The sequence below is a fragment of the Vicugna pacos genome, chromosome 3 (genome assembly GCF_048564905.1).
Source record: "Vicugna pacos chromosome 3, VicPac4, whole genome shotgun sequence".
In the NCBI taxonomy this organism is placed as follows: domain Eukaryota; kingdom Metazoa; phylum Chordata; class Mammalia; order Artiodactyla; family Camelidae; genus Vicugna; species Vicugna pacos.
Window position 1 is genome coordinate 63,189,761 of NC_132989.1, and position 21,289 is coordinate 63,211,049.

Genomic DNA, 21,289 nt, shown 5'->3' on the forward strand with positions numbered 1-21,289 from the left:
ATGATGGTCTGAAAAATTACATTTAGAGTTGTTTCCTCTCAAATATCCCAGTGAAAAAACAGTAAATAGTTACAAAACGGAAACAGGGAACAAATTCAGAAAAACACAGAGAAAATTGTAAACTTGTCTTAGCTTACTTAGGCTGCTATAACAAAATAACATAGGCTGGGTACTTATAAACAGCAAATATTTATTTCTCACATTTATGGAGGCTGGGAAATCCAAGATCATGGCATTAGAAGGTTTGGTGTCTAGGAAGGGCCCATTTCTTAGGATGGGTGGTTTTTCACTGAAATCTCACACAGTGAAGGGGTAAGGGATCTCTCTAGATTTTTTTTTTTTATAAGAAGCACACTAATCCCATTCACGAGGGCCCAGCCCTCATGACCTAATAACCTCCCAAAGACCTCATTTCCTAATACTATCTCTTGGGGATTAAGTTTCAACATATGAATTCTTGGGAGACATAAAAACTGAGACCATAGCACACCTTTGCCAGGTGCTTTGTTTTGTTTTGTTTTTAATAAATCTCCAGATACCACAGAGCAGATGGGATTGAAAATAAATAAACCAAATTGAAGAAAATCACAGACCAAAATAGGCACAGAGAAATCCCCAATAGGTATAGAATTCATTCTGCTCAATAGACGCAACTACATTTATAGTCAGCAGGTACAAAGAATTGTGTCCTAGCAGCTAGGTGAGTGTGATTTTCTCATTAAAACTAAAGCGGGAGGGAAGGGAGCGGGGTCTAGGAAGGGGGGTTAAGTCCCCTCGTCCCCCCTGGTTGCCCTCGACTGGGACGGAACAAGGGAGGGGAATGATCGAGATGGCGGTGGAGGAGCCGTTTCTGGTGCCAGCCCCGCCGCCGCTGCTGCTCAAAGATGAGTCGGGCGGAGGGGGGCAGCCGCACGGTGCAACCGCACCAAGAGGCTGCCTTCGGGGAGCTCCGCGGCGGTACGCAGTGTGGGCCGGGCCGCACGCGCACTCAGCGGGGTCCCCGGCTCCTGGGACCCACAAGTAGAGCCCCGGTGCTGCATCCACCCCTTGCGGCGGCCAGTCACAGCAGCAACTAGGGGCGGCCCCCAGGCGCAGGCGCACGGGGAGGCCCGCTTGTCGGATCCCCATGGGCGAGCCGCTTCCCCAGACGTGGGGGAGGAGCGACGAGGAGCGGGTGAAGCAGAACTGGACCCCGTAATGGCTATCAGCCCCACCTGGGGGACGTGGTGGGGAAGAGGAGAAATAGCTGTAATGTAGGGGGAGGTGGTGGAGGCTTCAAACATCCGGCCTTCAAGAGGCGCAGGCGGGTTAATTCGGACTGTGACTGTCTTACCTTCCAACTTCCTTGGGGTGGGGGTGGGGGGCAATATCTTTGATCCGCTGAACCTGAATAGTCTCCTGGATGAGGAAGTGAGCCGTGCACTCAATGCAGAGACCCCTAAGTCATCCCCACTTTCGGCCAGGGGGTTGAGATCTAGTGGAGACCCTCATCCCCAAAGATATTACTGACCTTCTCAGTCTGAATACTTGCACTGATGAGGCCCAAGTAGTTCTTGCTTCACCACTCAAGACTGGCCGGAAGCGGCATAGACACCGGGGACAGCACTACCACCAGCAGCAGTAGCAGCAGGCAACCGGAGGGAACGATAGCCACTCCCTGCTGCCCACAGCCCCCCTCACTCCCTCACTCCATACAGAGGGCACCACACAGCAGCAGCAGCAGAGGGGCCAGAACCGGGACGTCCCCCAACCCTATGAACTCAACACAGACATCAACTGCAGGCATGAGGTCGTGTCACCCCTTCCATCTGCCCTGCAGTGTCCCTCAGGCTCCCTTTCAGCCCCTCCAGCTGCCTCACTTACCTCTGCACCCCAGTCTTCCTGCTCACAACATCGCAAATGTCGCAGGACTTCCAGCAAGTCAGAGGCAGGGGTTCGGGGTGGAGGCCAGGGTCCCAAGGAAAAGGGCCGAGGGAGTTGGGGAGGCCACCACCAGGTCCACCCACTACCTGCAGCAGGTTTCAAAAAGCAGCAGCGCAAGTTCCAGTATGGGAATTACTGCAAGCACTATGGGTACCGCAATCCTTCTTGTGAGGAGGGGCACCTTTGGGTGTTGAAGCCTGAGTGGTTTTGGGGTTGGGACGTCCTAGATCTGGGCTGAAGTGTGGGCCACCTGACCCTGAGCATTGCCTGTAAATGAGGCCTATCCTGCATGGTGGGCCTGTATATTGATGCCCTGCTCATCCACTCTGCCCACCAAAACATCCGACACTACCTGTCTGAAGAGCTGCGCCTGCCACCCCAGACTTCTGAAGGGGACCCAGGAGCAGAGAGTGAGGAAGTGACCACAACCGTCCGAAAGAGGAGCTGCTTCCCAGCCTCAATGTCAGCCAGCCAGGGCCCCATTGTTGCACCCCAAGTGCCCTTGGATGGATCTGACACATCTGTCTTCCCCAACAATGTTGTCTTCGTCAGGGGTAATATGTGCTGGATCGAGATGAGCTGGTGGAGGCCCAAATACCTGAGTATGATGTGGTGCTCTGCCTCAGCCTCACCAAGTGGGTGCATCTGAACTGGGGAGACAAGGGGCTGAAGTGTATGTTTCATTAGATCTACCAGCACCTACATCCTGCGGGCATCCTAGTACTGGAGCCCCAACCTTGGTCATCTTATGGCAAGAGAAAGACCCTTACGGAAACAATCTACAAGAACTACTATCGAATCCAGCTGAAGCCAGAACAGTTCAGTTCCTACCTGACATCCCAGAGGTGGGCTTCTCCAGCTATGAGCTTGTGGCCACACCCCACAACACCTCCAAAGGCTTCCAGCATCCTGTGTACCTGTTCCACAAGGCCTGTTTCCCCAGCCACTAAGTGGCCCCCTGAACAGAAAGTGTGCAGAAGCTGCCTGCTGCTCCTCAGGACCTGGGAGAAGAGAAAAGTATCCCAAGGTCTTTCCTTTCTGGCTCCAAAAATAGTTTCCTTTCTTGGATCTGCAAGAAAGCTTTTCCTGTGTGCTGCCTTAGTCTCTTCCCTACATCTCTAGCACCTAAGCAGCAAGCCCAGCTGTGCTGGAGTTACCATCATCTTCCTCTCCCCTAGCCCACTGGGCTGGATGGCATGGACTGTTTACTGACCTCTGTTCTCCTAGGGCACAGAAGGTGGGGGGTATCAAGTACTCTAGCCTTTTTCTCCTGTTCTCCCAAGGAGAGATTCCCATTTCTCCTCGGCCCTTGTCCCTAACTGTGTTTCAGTGGACCACAGATAGATGGACTGAGGGTTAAAAAGGGGAAGCTGGTGGGCAGGCATGCAGGTACTGTGAAAATCCTTCCTTCTACTATCCCCCATTGGGAAAGGGGATTGGGTTTGGAATGTGAGAATAGCACAATAAACTTGATGTTTAGAGCAGTGGCCCCCACCCCTCCAAAAAAACTAAAGCGGTATTCTTTCAAAAAAGTGAAGATCTACTATAGAATAAACGATGGTGCTAAGTATAAAAGTCGGTAATTCAGAATAAATCTCACCTTAATTTGGCTATGAAGGTGACAATTTATTGCAACCTCTCTCTTTATACATCTAAATAAGACCTTTTCTAAAATATGTACAAAGGGGCTTGATGCAGGTCTTAAATTCCAAGGAGAAGACTATTGGGGAAACAGACTAGAAGATAAGTACAATCACTTTCATTAATTATCCTAACCTCAATTCAAAATATAGATGGAAATTCAAAACTTAGCAGTTAAAAAAATAATAAAACAATAAGATAGAAAGTATAAGATGAACAACACAACAGATGACAGTGAAGACAGAAAAAATAAATTTGGAAATATAATATTTCACATTTTTATCAATATTCTTAGATTAGAGAAGACAGCACATCCTTAAATCAAGGACAGATTGCTATTCAAAGGCAAAAAATAATCAGAGAAAAGAAGGCTTTCTGGACATTAAAGCTATTTTAATAAGACATCTGGCTTCTGCTCTGGAGTATAGAAGGCTAAAGAATGTCACTCTCATTCTTATAAAAGAGTCGGATTGACTTTCAAATTCATGACTTCTTTTCAAAAGTATTGGAGAACTGAGGTTGCAAAGAAAAGAACTGGCATCAAATCTAAGGAAAGAAAGGCATCTGGTGGAAGAGAGAAGGTGAGATCACATACATGCCTAGGGAAGCTATAGATATGTAAGAAGAATTCAACCAGAATATCTGAGAAGTTGATTTAGGCCAAGTATAGTCTGTTGGGCAGTGTGAAGCCCCTGGAGGAGCACAGAATTAGGGAAATCCTCATTATTTTGTAGGTTCTCTGTGAACAAAACCTACCAGATCTTCATAGAAACTATCAGAAAGACCGCTAAGAAAACATCCAGTATGGCATAGACCCAGGAGAAGGAAACAGTATCTATGCAGGTAGAGCAAGAAATTCCTCCCAGAATCTTTACCCTTAATTCTCCTATATAATTTGCGAAGAGAAGGGCAACAAATACTGTCACTCTTAGATTTAAAACTCATTGTAGATAAGGAAGGGAAAGGGGACTGGGAAAAAAAAAAATACTGGATGAGTGGCAGGAATAGGCACTGGGCCACAACTATAGCCAGGGGAGAGGCAAGAAAATAGTGAAGGCCACACCACTGAGACATAGGGATTCAGAGCTTGCCTAAAATGAAGGTTTAATCAGAACAACAAAGAATGCTGAATCCCCACAGCTCCTCCCACCACCAAGCTACCAAGTGTTCAATGAGAAATAACAGGAGAAAACTGTTGGTGAAAGATAAGAGAAGAACACACAGAGACTCTCTGAGGCACAAGAGCAAGGCAAAACTTGAAAGTCAAAGCCAAGCAGGTAATGCTCTGGAAAACTAACCCAACCCTGAACACAAGTCATCACTACAGAACTTTGAAGAGTGTGGCACCCTGAGAATAACCATGACAGCAATAAATCTCAAATCCATCTCCTCAACCAGACAATGATCATCAGACTGAATGAAAATACAAGAGCCAAACATATGCTGTAGAATATGTTAAGCATCCTACTTTAAATATAAATACATAGATTAAAAGGAAAGGGAAGGGGAAAGATGTACTAAGCAAACACTAACCAAAATAAAGATAATGCTTTATTATAAAGCAACAGCTTTAAAGATGATTACCACACAGGTATCAGTCAAAGTAGCCTTCAGTGCAAATAAAATTGTCACAGGCAAAGAAGGGCATAATAAAATGATCAGTTCTTCAAGAAAATATAACAATCTTAAGTTCAAATCTACCTAAATACAAAGCTTCACAAAAAAAGGTAAAGGTTAAAAAAGAAATATTAAAAGTACAATTATAAAGAGTTCAACACTCCTTTGTAATTAATCAACAGGACAATAGCAGAGAAAATTAGCAGAATAAAATAGACCAGAACAACACTTCTAATCAGATAGACCTGATTTATGTTTATAGGATGCTTCATTCAACAAAAGTAAAATATACTTTCTTTTCAAGTATATATGGAACATTAATCAATATTGACCTTATTCAGGATCATAAAACAACTCAACAAATTGATAAGATTAGAAATCATATAAAGTATAATCCTGGAATATAAGAAAATGAAATAAAGAGTCAATTAAAGAAGATATATGGAAAATCTACAAGATTTTGAAGTTAACTCCTAAACAGCCTAGGGTCAAAATGCTCAATGAAAAATTAATTTGAATTGAATGAAAAACAAAAGTAACATATCAAAAATTTTGAGATGCATTAATAACTGTACATAGAGTGAAAATTATAGCATTAAATGCTTGTATTGGAAAAGAAGAAATTCCTCAAATTAGTAATCTGAATTTCAACCCTAAGAAACTAGAAAAAAAAAAACAAATGAACTAAAGCAAACTGAGACATAAGGAAGAAAATAACAGAGAAGACATTAATGATACTGAACACAGTAAAAGAATAAGAAAAAAAATCCAATGATTTCAAAACTAGTTTTTTGAGTGCTTAAAAAAATTCATATGTCTACACAGACGGATCAAAAAAAATGAATAAATTAAAAACAAAACCAAACAACAGAAGAGATACATATTACCAACACAATGAAGGAAAAAAAATACCACTAAAAATCCTACATTTGTTAAAAAGACCACAATTAAACACTAGGAACAACTTTATGCCCATAAAGTCAACATTTTACATGAAATTGTCATAATTATTTCAAAAATACAGACTATTAAATCTCATTCAAGAATAGATAACCTAGATGTCTCTTATAAGCTAAATCTCTTTAAGAAACTGAATCATATTTAAAACTCTTTGAATAAGAAAAACCCAAACCCAAATTATTTCACCAGTGACTTCTACCAAATATTTCACATTTCATATTGTCATCTAGAAAAGAGGAGAAGAGGGGCTATTTCTCTATTATTTTTATGAGGTCAGAATTGTCCTAATACCAATAGCAGACAACAGTATTACAAGGAAAAAATTATACAGATCAGTATTCCTCATGAACATAAACTCAAATATCTTCTATAAAAAAATCAGCAAATGAAATCAACCAATAAATAACAAGGATAATACACCACAACAAAAATGGAGTTTATTCCAAAAATTCAAGGCAATTTCAAGAGCTATACATCAATGGACATGACTCATTCTATAAATAGACTTAACAAGCTCAAGATATTCTCAATAGATTCAGAGAAAGAATCTGAAAAAAATAAACATCGATTTATGATAAACTCTCAGTAAATTCGGAATAAAAGGAATTCCTCCACCTGGTAAGGGTATCTAAAACAATCTATTGTTAACATCATACTTAATAGTGAAGGTCTGTATGCCTTATCCCTAAGATCAGCAACATCAGAATAATCTTTTTCCTGACTTATATTGTGCTGGATATGCTAGCCAATATAATGGTAAAGTGAAATAAATTAAAAGCACACAGAATATAAAAGTAGAAGTAGACATTTTCTATTCACAGATGAAATGACTTTCTAAGTGGAAAATCTGAAAAACTCAAAAACTTTTCTAGAATTAACAGAGTTTACCAAGTCTTAAGACACAAAGTCAACTTAAAAAAAATACCAATTTCATTCCTACCTAGTAGTGATGAGCAATTAGATTTTTTAATTAATTTACTTTAGCACTAAATAAAACTGAAATATTAGGTAAAAACCCAACAAAAATATGTTCAAGATATGTATGTTGAAAACTGTAAAATGGAAGTAATTAAACAACAAATAAATGAAGAGCTATACCATGGTTTTAGACTGAAAAACTCAATATTATAAATTATTCCCCAAAAATAAACTATCCCCAATTTGATCTGTAGATTCAGTGCAAATCTAATTAAAATTCCAACAGAATGTCTGTAGATATGTGAAGGCTGACTATAAAATTTATATGAAGAAAATAAACTTGAAATGAGAAAAATGAAACTACAGAATAAATCTGGAAGATTTCCATGCCTCAATTTAAGTATGTACTTAAATGCTACACTAGTGAAGACAGTGTGGTACTGGTGATAGATCCATTCCATAAAATTAGACTAGAAAATAGATTCCCCCAAATTTAGTCAACTTTATTTTTTAAACAAACTTATAAAGCAATCCACTGGTTGCCTCTCCTTCTTCCCTTTTTCCTTTTCCATTTTGTCTCCGCACCCTCCACCCCCATCTACCTCACAAACTATATTATCCCTACCTGAATCCTGGTTCGGTGTTAAGGCGGCACAGGGGACTGTCGCACACCATCATCTTGCAGCCCACCAGCTCCCAGGTATTGTTGATGCCGTATTTAATCATGCTCGGGTGCTCCGGGAAGAGGCTCAGGTAATGACCGACAGGTTCTTGGGGAGTCCCACCTGCAGAAGCAACTCAGGACTTAAGAGCCTGGATCTTCAGTCCTCCACCTACTTCTTGAGGACTTAGTGGCAGCTGAACGCCTCCCAGCTGGGCTCTGACATAGGGGCTGTAAGCCGCTTTGAAGAGAGTTGAGTGATACCAGCTTGGTGGAGAACCCCCGCCTGCTGCCAATGAGATGGCTCAAGGTGAGGTGGTGGTCAGCCACGCCTTCAGTCCGGTAGAACTCCGCCAGGTGTGAGCCGTCCAGCATCTTATTCCAGAACACTCGGTCGACGGTGAGGTACCTGGCGGGCGCGGCTGGCTCTCTCTGGGCGGGGCGACAGAGCGCGGCAGCTTACCTGGTGCGCATGCGTGCGCAGCCCACTTTCCCGCCCCCTCCCGCTCCCTGTAGTCGCCGTTGCTCACCTGCGAGCGGCCGCAGCCCTGAGGGCTTTTGGACACAGTCCATTGGGAGCTGCAGGGCCTCCTCTGGATATCCTGGGAAGAAGGTGCCATACTGGGTGTTGCTGGGGCTGGAACAAAGCACCAGAAGTTCCAGAAGGAGCACTTGAGGAGGTTGTCTGTGGGCATGTCGGTGAACCCCAACTCTGGAAAGTTCTGCGGGAGTTGCGTGCCGACCTTGAGCAGGGTGTGCAGATGTGCTCTGTTGTGAAGGACGCTGGGGGCCGAGAAATTGTAGCGCTTGAAGGACCTGTCCCTCTGGGAGCCGCTGGAAATCATCTCTGGTTCCAGGTCTGCCTCCTGCTTAGAAATGTTGGTGCTGAAGACACTGCCTTTTCACACCCCGTAGGTCTTCAGGGTCACTTCAGTCAGCAGTTTCCTGTTCCCGAGCTCGCTTCACTCCCTCTTGCCCGCCCTCCCCGGACCTGGGGGAGCTTCAGCTGCACCTTGTTCTCCATGCCGTCCGCCGCTCCAAACACCCGGGGCTTACTGGCTGCACCTTTGTCCACGCCGAGCCACTGGTTGGACAATGCCTTGCTGAAGCCCATTTTGTCACTGAGCAGCCACGGGAGGTGGCCCTGGCCAGGCCTTCGGGTGCGAGGGGGAGACACGCTGAGAAACACCCAGGCCTCCTGGCTGCCCTGGCCAGGCAATGTCCTCGCCCTTGGCGGTAAGCTCCCACCAACTGATAGGAATGTTGTAAGAGATTTTATTTGTACTATTGGTGATGAAGGTGGTGGAGGTTTTTATACCCCCGGGGCGGGATGTCACTGACTGCCGTTTCTGCAGTGCTGGGTATGCAGTCAGCAAAATAGCTGCTGTTCTTGTTTTGGACGTTAAGCATTTGCTTGTGCACTTCCTTCATGAACATGCAGCTTCTGAACACAGTGACCACAGTCAGACAGCAGCCGTGGCAGAGGTCAGAGGCTGCCATCGTGCTCTACCGGGTGAGCTCCAGCATTGACTGGGCCGAGTACTGCTGGCTGCCTTGGCTGCTTAGCCAGGCAAAGCCAGAATGAAGTGCAAGTAGGGGAAGTGGACCATGTTCCTAACAGCTTGCATAGGTCAGCACTGAGCTGGTCTGGGAAAGACTGGAAGGTGGTTACCCGACTCATGCCTGCCGGCACCAGGTGGTCCAGGTCACTGTAGGTGGGCGTGGTCATCCTTTTCCAATTGCAAAAATTAAATAACTAAAATTCAGCACAAAGAAAACCTAGAAAAAATAAATCAGTTTAAAATGTCAGATTTCTTTATCCTATCTGTAAAGCTCATTAGGACCAAGCTTGCTGATCTAATTTTTATGAAATTGAGTATACATATACACATATGACTTTTATTCTTTAAAATATATACACAAACTTTTTATGCCACTGTGAAATGTATTTCATTTTCATCTTTTCTCAGTTCTCTGCGAGAGACCTGAAGACAATGAACTAAGGGTGAGCAAATGACACTGAACAGAACAAGGACCAGACACAGATGTTTGATGGGGATAGCTTGCTTCCAAATAATCCTTGGTGAGTAGTCCTGCAAAAGTAGATGGCAAAATGTACTCTCAAAGAACTAGAGCTTTTATGAGTAAAGTATGTTGCAGTGTATCAAATTGTTATTTTTCCTATAAATGAGAATAGATGAGTTCACATCTCTGATAAATAATATAGTATACCATATAAAATTAAATTCACTTTTTTGCTTATTCAGTTACTGGTATTTAGAGCCAACTAGATGAGAAGTTTCTGTCCTGAATGCTGACTATATTGTTAGTGAACAAAACTCTGACAACAGTCTATAAACTATTATGAATAACACAAAAATAAACAGTTAAGACAGGTGATTAGTTAGAGATGATGAGACAAAGGCATGATGCTGTATTTCATAAATATTATGAAGAAAACAAGTAGTGTGCTGAAATAGTGAATAATAAGAGCAAGTGTCTAGACTGGTGGCCAAGTAAGACTTTTCTGAAGAGATGATATTTAATTTGAACCATGAAAAATGGAGGCAGGCTAGGTATATGAGGAATGAAGGGATTCAGGTAAGGAAATTAATTTTAGGCAGAAGGACAACATACACAAAATCTCTGCAGTGGGAAATACATTAGCATTTTTGATGTAGTAAGGCAGTAAAAGAAAATGAGAATGAGAAAATAACATTTCTGTACATTTAAACAAAATATATTAGCAGTTGATTAGAATGTGTGTGTGTATTGTAATAGCTGACAGCAGTTATAATTAGTCTTTTTATTAAGATTTTTCCCAAATTTGCAATTCCTGGCTATTTATTCTGGCTTTGGATGTTACCCAGCTCCACAACCATTTCTCTTACTTACCCTCTCTCGATCATGGAATACATCTGATTCTTGAAACTATCATTTATTTTATAGCAATAGGAAACAATAGGACAGAAAATGCAATTGTCATTTATTTTATAACAATAGGAATACAATAGAAAGGATGCTTTTGATTTAATTAGATATTTTAAGCTTTGCTCTGCATGTCATTGTCAGGACATAGGTGCATTTACAGAGCAATTAACTGGTGACTAATATTTTGCAAAATGCCATTGATATAAGTGTAGTGCAGAAAAATCTTTAAGACTTTAGAGTAAATGGGAGAGCCGAAGAACAAAAATGATGAATTAACTGCTGCTTTAGAAAATACTTTTGTGAAATTTGATAGAGGCCAGTCATTCATCATGGTGTCAGGGGATCTTTCTTGTGCTTTGACCAAAGGAGTTAGAGAATAAGAATGGAATATGAGAGTAAAAATCAGTGAACACTTCTATGTCAAGCTGTTGGCAGATTAGATGTTTTGAAAATGTTAACATTGAAAATGGGAATAAAGGATAAATAAATAAAATTTTGTGTGACTTCTCAAGAAATTAAGCAAGAAACAGAGAGACAAAAATCTAACTTGAGTCTGGAGACCTATGTGATAATTGGCCCTCTAAAGCTTCATATACACTGGGAGAGATTTGATGATGTCCATAACTATAGGCCACTTAAAGAGCTAGTAGACAAAGTGTAAACTTATAAGAGGTCTCCAGCTAGAACGGAGAACTTTAAAAGAAGCCATAAGGATCAAAGGCTACACCCTTAGTAGATGGAAAAATTATTTGGGAGAAGTTTGAGCAGCGGAAAGAAGATGGAAAAATCACAAAAAGGATGTCTGATTTTATAAATAACTATAATTTTAGATCTGGGAACTTTTTGAGTAATGAAGAACACAATTTCTCCTAAGTAAAGGGAGGTTGTTTTTTGAATTCATATTGTTCCACCTGTTATAATTAGGGGTCTACCATATAGAAAAATAAATTAAACTCCAAATTGGAAAATTGTAGTATTTATCTCTGGCTGTGGTGATTTTAGTGATTTGGCTTATATCACAAGAAGTAGTCTCCTTTGCTGCCTTAATTCTTTTCTGATGTGGAGGAGGTCCATGCTCACAAAAAATATTTCAAAAAGTGAAAATTTAATTTCACATAATCTTGCAAAGCAGAATTTGGTGCTGGTACTGGAAAAAAGGATAGCCTGAAAGCATGGAAATGAAACCACAAATTTGCATAATGTCCATAAAATAGGATCATTTATTTCACAGACATGGATTTTTGAAATTGGTATTTAGACATTATTGACAACATTCCTCGGGGACGTGTAACATCACAAAAGTCTAGTCATATACACTGGGTCTAGAAGTGTATGCAAGCAAAAAAATAATTAAAACTATTTTTAAATCATACATTTCAGAAAGAAATATTTTTCTTAAATAAAATATACTATTTAACCTTGTTAGCTTTTTCTATTTTGGTTTATCCTGATAACTTTTGAATAAGATTCTAATAAAACAAATAGGCTTATAGAGAAATTATCAAGAATACTTCTGATGAATAACTTTTTCATTTTTTCATGTTTCAGTGTATTAAAAATCAAAATTCAACTGAGTACATTTTAAAGATCTTACTGGCTTTATTCAATGATGCATGAATCAGGCAGCATCCAGTCTATCAGGTAGAAAGTAGCTCTGAGGAGCTGTACAAAATAAAATACTTTTGTAGATAGAATGGAGCAGAAACAAGGACATTACACTAGACAAAAAAAAGTGGCCCTGTTGTTGCAAAATAACTTTTTTTTAGGGGATGACGGGGTTCTGTCTAACTAGTGCTAACAGGTGATTCCTGATTGACTGATTTAAGATTGCATTTTGGGAGAGCTGAATCTATAATTAAGTCGAGTCTCAGTTTGATGACTGGAGCTTAGCATAAGTGACTCCATTTTGAGCCTGTTGTCTTGTTTTAACAATTGTTTGACAATGAAAGATACTTCATTCAGTTATTCTATCATATTGATACCCCAAAATAGCAATATTTTCTACAAATGAAATCAGTTTGAAAGATCAAAGGTGAAAAGTAAGATGAGACTGCTATGAATTGTCACACAATCTATATTTTGTTATCATTGTTTTGAAAGCTATTTGGTAATACCTGTGTTGAATAATCTATATTTGATGTTAGTTATACTTTTGTATATGGTTAACTTCCTCTCGCTAGTTATAACATTTGTTTTTAAGAAGGTCCAATATTATTCAAACTAGATTACACAATTTTGAATACAGTCTAAGCAAAGAATGTGGAGGGTCAAATTTTCCTTTTGAGCCTCTAGGACAGAAATGGTAACTATTTTTTTGGATGTGAAAATCAAGAAGTAATTTCTAATTGAAATCTGTCATTGTTCTCTATCATCTGAACACATTTCTAGCTTAATCGCTGGGAAAGTGTTGACATGAGAGAAGCTGAGACCAGGAATTTTCTCAAAATCTACATTTTATACTTCATTCATTCTTCAGTTAGAAAAACAGGACCAGAGGACTGATGTCAATGCTATAAATTGATCAGTTAAGGCAGCTGCTACAAGATTCAATCCAGGGACTTGGCCACCCTGTTATGTTTCTTTCCAGACTCCAGCCCTTGCCCAGCATAAAGTTTCATCATTTCTCACAGGTCATCAAGGCTTGTCATGTTAGAATACGTGTGTATCAGCAAAGTAATTATTCTATAAAATGTTTTCAAGAAACTTTAATAACCTAGCATAAAATAGTTTAATGCCAACTATAGCTAATATCTTTTTCTGTTACTTAAATGATGTTTAGGCCTATAGAAAAATGTGTTTAGGCTAGATAAATATTTACCACGGGGTGACTGAGAAATCTATACCTGCCCCAGTCATCAATTCTGACTTTTAAGCATTTATGTGTGTCACAAGGAGCCTTGATTTATACTGGCCTCACAAAGGAACCTGGTTAATGAGGAGCTAGCTAGTCCTGTAGAAAGCATATTTACTCAAGTGCACTTCAATTCCTTGTGTATATGTGGAAAATAGATTATAACACTTTACTTTAGTATCTGTAGGCTGCTACAGAGTCAGCAGAGCAAGGACAGATTAGAAACTTGCTATGAAGCACATTGAGACACTGTGGTGCATAGTATAAAATATACTAGGAAATCATAATTGCAGATGAAACCATTTGGCCTATTGCAGTTGAATTTGGAGTGAAGTATTTTTAGGGAAAATGTTACATGTTAGCATATAATGCAGAGGCAGAGCTTCAGAATGTAAAAGGCTTTTGTGATGAGGTTATCAACATATGATGGAAGAAGATCCTTAGAGACCAGTAAAATGTGAGTACAGTATCCAGGTAGAAGTGTTACCATCAAAGGAAAGGTGGCTCCAATCTTCCATTGAGTTTAGAAAAAAAAAGTTATGATAATAATATTTCATATAAAGATCTGTTTTGATAAGATCAATGGCAGTCCAGGAATTCATTATACATGCTGACCTTGAATTTGTCACTGAAAGAAAAGGAAGTGGACTCAGCATTGTATTGAGTAGAAAGTGTCTGGGGTCAGTGATGCCCCTTGAAAATCATGTTAATTTTGCAAAAAAAATAAATAAAAAATTTAGAGTACAAGCAGTAAAGAAGTGATAAGTGCTAGAAATATTTTGAAGAAAAATTGATAGCACTTGCTGACTAATGCAATATTAGGAAATGGCGAAACTCTTTGTTTACAAATACCAGATGTTTTTACCCATCAAGAAGTTCTTCTTTACTACTCTAAGGCTATGAACACTTTTCTTTTTGTCCCCGGTGAATCAATACATTCCTGATTTAAAATCCTTCCCAATAAACCTATGATCACTCTCATTATTAATCTAACCTATCTCCATACTCTACACTTGCAATGTTCCCAACTTCAAACCACCCACCTGGATAAGTTCAACTTTCTGCTTCATCTGCCTCAGCTCTAAACCCCTGACCACTGCTGGAAGAAAACACAGTGTTGTTCAAATAAGCACCAATAATTATTTCCAGTTTCAGTTGTCATTCACCACTACCTCCCAATCCTTCCTGGAAGTGCTGATTAGCAGCCATTCTCATCCAACCAATTTTTCATATTCATACTAAGCTCACTTTTAGCAGGTCTCTTGTTTCTTCACACACATACACACATACAAACAGACACACACACACACACACACACACACACTCTTTCTCTAAAAAACTGAGACCATCATCCAGTAATTCCCTCTATTTTTTGGCCCAAACACAATTTTCTGTACATATACTTCTGCTTTTCTCTTTTTGCTAGTGTTATTGTTTATAACAGATGCCCTTAACTGTGTGGAAGTCTTACGACTTTCTTCTTTCGGTGGCTTGGGGCTATCAGTAATCACTGTGATTTCTACTAACCTTCATAATATGTTTTACTCTCTGTCTTCTTAAGTATGGATGTTAAGCATACTATTGCATATAGGTAATTAAAAAAAAATTATTCCTTACCTTTGCTAGCTCAAGTTTTAACTTTATACATTGCCTTTGCATGCCACCTTTTTAATATTTACTTTGGTTTTCTCTTCTCTCTTTCCTTCTCCTCTCTTCATTAAAATTATCCTCCCTGTGTTAAGTCAACATTTTTCATGGTTTCCACTCAACAATTAAGTCCTGATGAAACTCAAATTGTGTAAGCATGTAAGCTTCTCTCTAAGGTTTTAGAAAAGTACAACCAGTTGTTCATTGGGCATAAAGCACCTTTAATTCAACAATATCCTATTGAACTCAAAATATCTAGCTTCCTATACCCATAGTTTAACAGCCAGCATGATGCTTCTTTTATAATCTGTATTACTGAATGACATCATTCTCTAATAACTTGCTTGGATGTAGAGTAATATATTTGAATTTCCTTCTACTATTTCTACTCTCACATCCAATTCATATTCATATTTTTTAGTAGCACAACCTAGATATTTTGAGTCTCTTCTTTCTGCTCTATCTTTCTGACCTTGGTCATCCCCATCCCTGTTCTCTCCTCTCTATCTCTAGGTTACGGTAACAGTTTCTTACCTAATCTATGGGACTTTGATCTTCCTTCCACTTATGTATTTTTGCAATGTATTTTAAGTATTTAGTTAGAATTTTCTTCCTCTAAAATCTGGACACATTATTCTGTTGTTTAAACCCCTATAGTGTCTCCCCATATCCTTAAGAATTAAGGTCAAAGTCCAGAGTAGAAACACCTGTTTTTCCACCACCCACCTTCAGTCTCATTTCTGCTCGTCATACCTACAAGTAGTTCTGGGGGAAAAAAAATTCAAAGCTTTCCTGAGCTCATTAGTTCTTAAATACCTTGTTCCATTTTCCAGAGTTTCTGTTTTCTACTCTTTTGCTGCCTTATTATTTTCTCAAAACAGCCCTTTAAAAAAAAATTAGAGATTTTCTAATTTGATGTGTTTCTTCTGGTCACAATTCTGTATTTCTGTAATAACCAGTGTTGCATAGCAAGCTCCCTGTCAAACCCTGATTTTATTTTCTGAATTCTATACTTGTCTGAACTCAGGAACCATACCTTAGTTATTTTTTATTCTCAAAGTCTGGTATATTTATGGTAAGTTATTTGTACCCAGTAAGATTTCATAAAATGAATTAATGATAGAAAACAGTCAAGTAAGTAAGGGAAAGGTAGCAATGTTGAAAAGGTAGAGAAAGAGAAATAAAGGTTGTTTGATAGCAAGAAAAATCTAACTGGATCAGAACAACCTCCATATACCCTCAGCTGCAAAAGCTACAAAGAGAAACTAAAAGAATAAAAGAAAATTACAGTTACCAATCTTACTGGGTATTTTTAATATAAATTTCCACATGAGTAAAAAAGCAGTGACAATTAGTGGTTTTTATAGAGCATAACATAATGGGTCTTTTTTATGTAGTAAATTCCTATAGATATTTAAGAAATTGTCATCTAGTGAAACAGAAGTCTAAAATTATTATTTTCCTTCACCCCTTTTCTATTAATTTACACAATTCTTATCAATCCATTTTGTTGTTGGAATTGCCTATTTCACATGAGTAACATCTGCTTTCTTGTTGCATTGAAAAAGTATTATATCTGAAATTGTTCACATTCAAACTGCCTCATAACAGAAAATTGAAAATAAAAGTAATTACTGTTAAAGAGTTGAATTGGTTCACCAAAGGCTAAGTTGACTTTTGTCTGGAGTTTAACACTTCTCAGAATGTACTTCTCCAAAACTGCAAATAACAGAAATTAATCTTAATTCATATAGTATCTCATATATAATATTTATTCATATAATATATTTTTGATTATTTAATGCAATAAAATATAACAAATTAGAAAAATCATAGGAGGTTTTATTTGGAAGACATTTTTAAGATCATCCATTTATTTTGTAAGCAAAATAAATGTATAATAGAACTGTGTAAGGTCCAAAAGTAATTTAATCCAGACTACTTTTTACCTTACTCATTCATTTATACATTTGTTTAATCAGCATTGATCAAGTTCCTACTCTGTTTCAGATATTACTTTAGGCAAGAGAGATTTAATAAGAAAAAGAGAAGTAACAAACCCCAAAGTGGTTTCCTTTTACATGAAGCTGTACAATTTAGTATCTATATAAATTAATTTCCATAAGTAGTGTTAACAACATAAATTCTAGAAAAAAAGTATCTGAGTATACGCAGATGACAATGGAAACCTCACTATTTAATTTTATTATTGTATGATTGTTATAAAAATTATAGAGAACCATAACCTGATTCTCTATCATTTTATCATGTCTTTATTTTCAATGTTTAGAAGACCTAAAGTGTAAACACATTCTTATTATGCATGATAGTCCTTTAAATATTTCAGGAAAAAAAATAATATTCCTTCCTTTATATCTATAACCAATGGTGGAGAATCAGATTTTGGCTTGCTTTAACTTTTTATCAAAGTAGTACAATAATACAATTAATTCCACCAGCATTACTCTTATTTAAATGTATTTCTCTAACATCCTGTCATCTATCTTATGTACACTCGTAGTATGCCAACTGACCTAAAGTATTTTGAATCATGGTTGTATAACTTATCAAATTATTTTTTTCTACTGTATTCCTATAAACCATAAGCTTGAATAACTGTCTTTTTTGTTTAGATATTATTCTAGACAATAAAAGGCTTAGTCTTCCAGATTATTTTCCATTTTTTTGGCTGATGGAATTCTACACCTCCTTCAAAACTTTATTCAAATGCCATAATTTCAATATCTTTCTTATTTTGTACCTCTCTTCTATTTGGGGAGCATCTGAAAACTATATATATATACATACACACACACATATTTATACTCACATATATTATATATTACATATATGTATAAGTAGTATCTTTTGTTTTTTCTTCAGAGCCTTATTTCATATGTAATAACCAAAATAATATTTGACCTATTTTATGTCTAACTACCACAAATTAAAAATTACTGAATCACTAATATAATGTCATATGACTGTAATTCTAATGCGTTTCCACATTAGCTTTTATGTTATCTACTACTTATTCTATTTCTTCTTTTTTTGAAAGATTCAGTTTTGGAGGTAATTATATATATTTTGTTTCATTACTATTAGCATGAGAGCCAAAATTAAGCTATAGAGTTAGGCAGATTTCAAATTATAATTAGAACTGACCTTTGAAATTCCCAGTCAGTAAGCATATGTTATTAATGTTAGTCTAACTCAATAGGTCATTTTCTGACTAATAAGTAGGTTATTTTGCTTCTGCCTAGAAGGAAAAATAATATCCAGTTATAAATTTAATGATATTGTTTTTAAAGGAAGCTTTTTTTCCATTAAAATTTATGTCATCCAGATTACTGGTGTTTCTGCTGCTGCTAAAAGAAGAAAGTGATATTCAATATAATATTCATTGTCAAGTGCAGGCTTACTCCCATGTCCTTGACCCTCCCTGTTGTGCAGCCATTTGCTTTTAGGGACTGAGTGTACCTGCTCTTGCTTTGTGTTCAAACTGTGACTGGTTTTGAGATGAGATGGACACACATAAGTATGCAGACATAAAATATTTAGCTTCATCTTGTTTTGTGCTATATAGATGAATTCCTTTGCATGGCAAATGATTGACTAATATTTTTCTGCATGTTCAGTAAAGCAAGGTAACACTTCCACATATATGACAACCTATCCATATTTTACTTTGCCCAAAGACTGGAAATATCCATACTCCCATCATGTCATACTCCCATACCATGTAATGCTATCTGGTATTTTAGAGCATTGTTATATTTGTGTGAATTGGCCTATATTTGTGTCAATTAATACTATGTCAAAATCTCACTGTTACAGTAAATGAACAGGATTTGTAAGGGTTGGTATGTGGGATTTGAGTGACATGTTTAGACAGGAGAAACTGTGACTGACAAAATAATATCTAACAATAACTTTAATCTGATTGCAATTAGTTCACTATTTTTTCTCTGTTTTTTTTTCAATTTTCAATAGAAATATTTCATTAAGTATAAACAGATATTTTTATGTGGAAAGTTCATAAGCTAAAGTACAGATTCCCTAGATTGACAGGGCTACCCATGTTAGTGACTGAAAAGGAGGTGAGTGGTCATGTCTAGGGGGATGGGATGCATTACTTTATAGATACACATAGAAAGAAGTGAGGAGCAATGGTTAAATACAAATGATTGTGCTAATGGGCAAAAAATTTACTGATGGAATAAGAAGCAAAACCCAGAGAGCTGTTTTTTTTCTTTTTTTTCTGATAAAAAAATGTGGATGCAGCTTGTGTCTTTTCCAGAAATCAGAGAGGAAGACTGACTTTATATAATAGGAAAGGGAGACAAAGACCACTAAGATTTGGCATTAATATCGTACTCTTCATATAATTTAATTTTTGAAATAAGCTGAAAATTGAATTGTAAGTTAAATTAATTGGTTATTAAATTTTTCCTTAAAATTAGTCTTTTAACTATACTGACTATTGTTACATCATTTTTGAATTTAGTAGTGAGCAAATTGGTTGTTGTCACTAAATTAGACTATTGAACAAAAAGTAATCATAATGCATACTATTATTTTTTTCTCAATTTCTTTTCCAAACTTACAATTTTAAAATCTCCTTACTCTGAGCTCATGCTAGTTCTCCCAACCTATGCATAGAAAAATTCTGCCTATTGTGAAAGGATTTTCAAATCCCAACAGGGGTTATTCAGCTCAATGTCAGACATGTGGCATTAAGTCCCCATCAAAAGGAAACAACAAAAGAATACTGCTCTCCTTGGGAAACTGGTAAATGAGTTTGACTGTACATTCTAGTACAGCAGTCACCCAGAGTAGTGGAAAATAATCACATACTATTTCCCCTAAGAATAAAGTTATTAGCACATCATGGCTGCTGCTTGGAAGTTTATTTTTGTTTTCCTATATAAATGTTTTATACAGTGCTCTACTATAACCAATAAAATTGAAAATGATATTTAAGTTACAAAAAGATAAATCACATAATTAGATTTTAATGACAGTGATTTCCTTTTTTATATTATTTTATGCAGATTAATAGAGCAAAGTCAATTACATGATGATTTAATAAAATAGTAAGCACTAATCAAAAAATGGAAATAGGAACTCTTTAACATAATTCTGGAAAAATTCAGTTTTCATCTTCACATTAAGCATGCTCATATACAATTTTTAATTCCTACTGGTTGCCTGATTATAGGTATTCTGATAAACCTGGTCTTCATCTTGGAAAGAAAATGAATGTAATGTTTATTTTTATTTTAAATTATTATTTTTGATGAACCATTATTATTAGAATAGTTAATGGAAATGGAATGCAAATTGTGTATTTCAGATGAAGTCCATCTTTTTAGTAGATACTTGTCCATTTAAAAGCAAATAAAGACACAATCAAAAGTTCAAGGTAACAGCCACCTTTTACTCCAGTTTTAAAATAATTTCCAGATATTAAAGATCCTTCCTTTCAAATATGCCACCAATTTACCCTTTTCTCTATAATCTTATGCTGAGTTTAAACAGCAGCCTCTTAAAAAGACCTCTTTTGCTCGATATTTTTCTTCCAAGCTGTATTCAATACTTCTCTTTTTTTAAATAATGGCTTTGTGTGTGTGTGTAATAGGAATACTTAAGATATACTGTTAACAAGTTTTTAAGTGTATGATACATTATTGTTAACAATAGGTACAATGTAATATTTCTGATATTTCAGTCAGACGAATAGATTCAAAGCACTGTTTACATCATATGGCTCTTCTTTTCAAGAACATCTGTCTGAGGTTCTCTTATTAATTTTATGGGATATGAGGGCAATCTGGCCACGACATCTGTCACCCCATTGGTTGCCAGGGTTGATTCGGCTGACCTGTCTGGCTAGGCGGGTGTCTCCTTTCTCCCTTACCGCTCCATGTACATCCTTCCTGAAGCTGCACACTCAGTCCAAGAGGATGACCATTCCTAGTAGAGGAGGACCTTTCTTCTCGGTCAAGGGATTATGAGTAGCTACGCTCCCCTGCTAGAACCTCCAAACAAGCGCTCTCTCTCTTACTAGTTTTATGTTATGAACTCCCCACAAAATGATTGTGTTCTCTCAACTTTATATTATTCACGGGAACAAAGCC

At 37.7% G+C, this 21,289-nt stretch overlaps 2 pseudogenes; one reads left to right on the top strand and one right to left on the bottom strand.

Annotated features, from left to right (window-relative positions):
* Positions 1-820: 820 nt before the first annotated feature.
* On the top strand, positions 821-2,959 carry LOC102533872 (7SK snRNA methylphosphate capping enzyme pseudogene; annotated as a pseudogene).
* Positions 2,960-7,680: 4,721 nt separating this feature from the next.
* Positions 7,681-9,220, bottom strand: LOC102545241 (phenylalanine--tRNA ligase alpha subunit pseudogene; annotated as a pseudogene).
* Between the last annotated feature and the right edge of the window lie 12,069 nt (positions 9,221-21,289).